The sequence below is a fragment of the Curcuma longa genome, chromosome 1, assembly GCF_044706935.1.
Source record: "Curcuma longa cultivar G26 ecotype Majalengka, Jawa Barat chromosome 1, ITB_CL_G26_1.1, whole genome shotgun sequence".
NCBI classification, from domain to species: Eukaryota; Viridiplantae; Streptophyta; class Magnoliopsida; order Zingiberales; family Zingiberaceae; genus Curcuma; species Curcuma longa.
The window spans coordinates 24,712,125-24,714,776 of record NC_133861.1 but is presented as its reverse complement, the minus strand read 5'-3'; positions in this window follow the sequence as shown (position 1 = coordinate 24,714,776).

Sequence of the window (2,652 nt, the reverse complement as noted above, 5' to 3'; positions counted from 1 at the left end):
CGATGTAGCAGAAGGTCCCGTCAGTCGTGATGAAGATGACCTAATCTTGGTCTTCCTGGGCAAGGGGGATCTGATGGTACCCTTGGTAGGTGATGCGTCTCCCGCAAGTATACGGGCGTCGTCAAGTAATAAAAAGATCAAATCCACAGGGACCGTGGAATTAATTACTAGAGCTAGCACAAAAAGAATGGAGAGAAACTTGGCATTGGTTTGTGTGGGGGAGAACGCAGTGTTCAAGAGTACTTTATCCTAAAGTCGGAGTAAGAGTCGACTGTGACAGTTGGGTGAAAACGATCCTAGGACTTCGGACTCCTCAGGATATTAATTGATTGACTTTGATCCTCTACCATTTCTCAATAATTGCACAATTGTAGGGACTCTAACCAAATTATCCAATTAGACCTCGTCAGGTTTCCTCGGAATAAATCATTGGTGTTCTTACGTCACTATTGTTGGTTTAAGATGATTCTAGAAGCCTGGTTCAAGGCTTTCCTGTTGGATTTTTTGGGCTGCAAAATCACTTTTGCGTGCAGAAAGCCCGAAGCCCCAAGCCACTGGATCCGTGCGAAATACAAAATTTTACACATACTTGTTTTCTATAACAATATCTACTCTAGATCTACAAGGGGAAAAAGTTTTTACCCTCGGTGCGTGTCCTTCGCTTATCCCGCTCGTCCCAAAAGATCGCCAGATCTCAAGAGCGTCAAGTGCCACTCCTCTATTGGTATCCACTCGGACAAGAGGTGGAGAAAACCAAAACATTCTATTGGCCATCACTTATGCCACCTCATCTCAAAGTCAAATGGTCAAGTCAAACATTAACCATGAGGTGGCATAAGTCCTATGTATACTAGAATCCTAACTATGTAAATAAATATTCTGAAATAAGAATCACATTTAGTCAATATTTGTAAGTGTCTGATTAATCTATATTGTAGATAAATATGGTGTGCGGAGTCACACACAGAAGACCATGTTATCAGTTCCTTATAGATTATAAACAATGTTCACAACCAAGATGGAATGGACAAACCATTGGATTGGTTGTAGTGTAATTTGGTCTTAGTCTGTCTTGACTATAGAATTACACTAGTACACTAAGTGTGTATTGAACAGGACCATCTGAGGATTGTTCGATTTATACTGACTATATAATCGAACTAAACCTCTGTTACTATAGATGTACATACTCTTAATTCCGATATAATAACAAACACATGTGCTTAGTATGTACTTCTTTAATTCATCAAAGGGTGAGATTTAGATCGATAGATCAAAAGGCCCGATGAGTTGGGAAGAAGTATTATGTACATGGTGTGTTGTTGATTATAGAAGGAAACTGTGTCCTATAATCTAGGTTGATGATGTCCCCTTGAGGAGCTCATAAGGATTATCATGTAAACCCTGCAGGTGGACCTTGTCCGCATGATAATAAGGTTGAGTGGTACTACTCTTGGATTAGAAGTCGATTAAATTTGAGTTGTCAGTAACTCATTTAATTGACGGACATACGATATCTTAAACACAGGGAGACTAATGTACTTATAGTAAGAAGGAGCCCATATTATAATATGGGATTGGTGCGGTAGTGCAATAATAACTCTCTAGTGGAATGAGTTATTATTGATAGACTTAAGCTGTGTGTTCGGTGAAGAGCATGGGAAGCTTAAACCTATCGGGAGACCAAAACCAATTCCTCCTCTAGGTCCCTGCTATAGCCTCTAGAAACCCTCAAATCCACATTGGAAGAATTCGTGAAGAAACCAGGCATTCGAACCCATCCTAGGAGGTGTAATCGATCAGCTGATCGATTACACACCTTGGTAATCGATCAGCTGATCGATTACCAAGCTCCGTGGGAGATCGACTGGTAATCGATCAGCTGATCGATTACCAGCCTGGTAATCGATCACCTGATCGATTACCAGTGTTAATGAGAAAAGATTAGCGATTTTTAATCGATTGCTTGATCGATTAAGGCTCTGGGTTCGAATTGGAAACTTCCGAAATCATGCCAAATTCTCCAAATTGATTGATTGCAATCATGCCATGTTTGTGATTCAATCATACCATATTTATGGCTCGAATTATACCATATTTATGGGATGGCTAGGCTATAAAAGAAGGGGTTTGCCAAGGGTCGAGACACACGATCAATTATCTTGGTGGCCGAGACTCTCGGCAGCCAACCTTCTTCCCCTTCTCTTCGTGCGAAGGAAAGCTTGATAGCCATCGGAGGAGAATTCTAGTGGAGAGATTCTCGAAGGATTGTTGCCCACACAACGTTCGAGAACGAGGAAGAGGAATACAGCAGAAGATCAAGAGGTCTTCGGGTACAAACTTCATAAGGTATAATTTAATATTTCCGCGTTAATTAAATTATGCTTTTCATATTGGATCCTGTAAACCAAACACAAGAGCCCAACGATCTAACTTCGTAAGGGCAACTTGAGATCGTCTCCGAAAAATTTTTGTTCTGCAAGAATCTACCGGAACGGTTTTTCAAGACTTTCCCATCATAGTAGGAATTGCAAGTAGATTAACTCTGTGGTTGCAGAATTCCTAGATCCAACTATTATGACCTAAAATTGTGATATGTATGTATTGTGATGTGCATGTGTGTAATAATAAATTAAGCACAGCGGGACCACT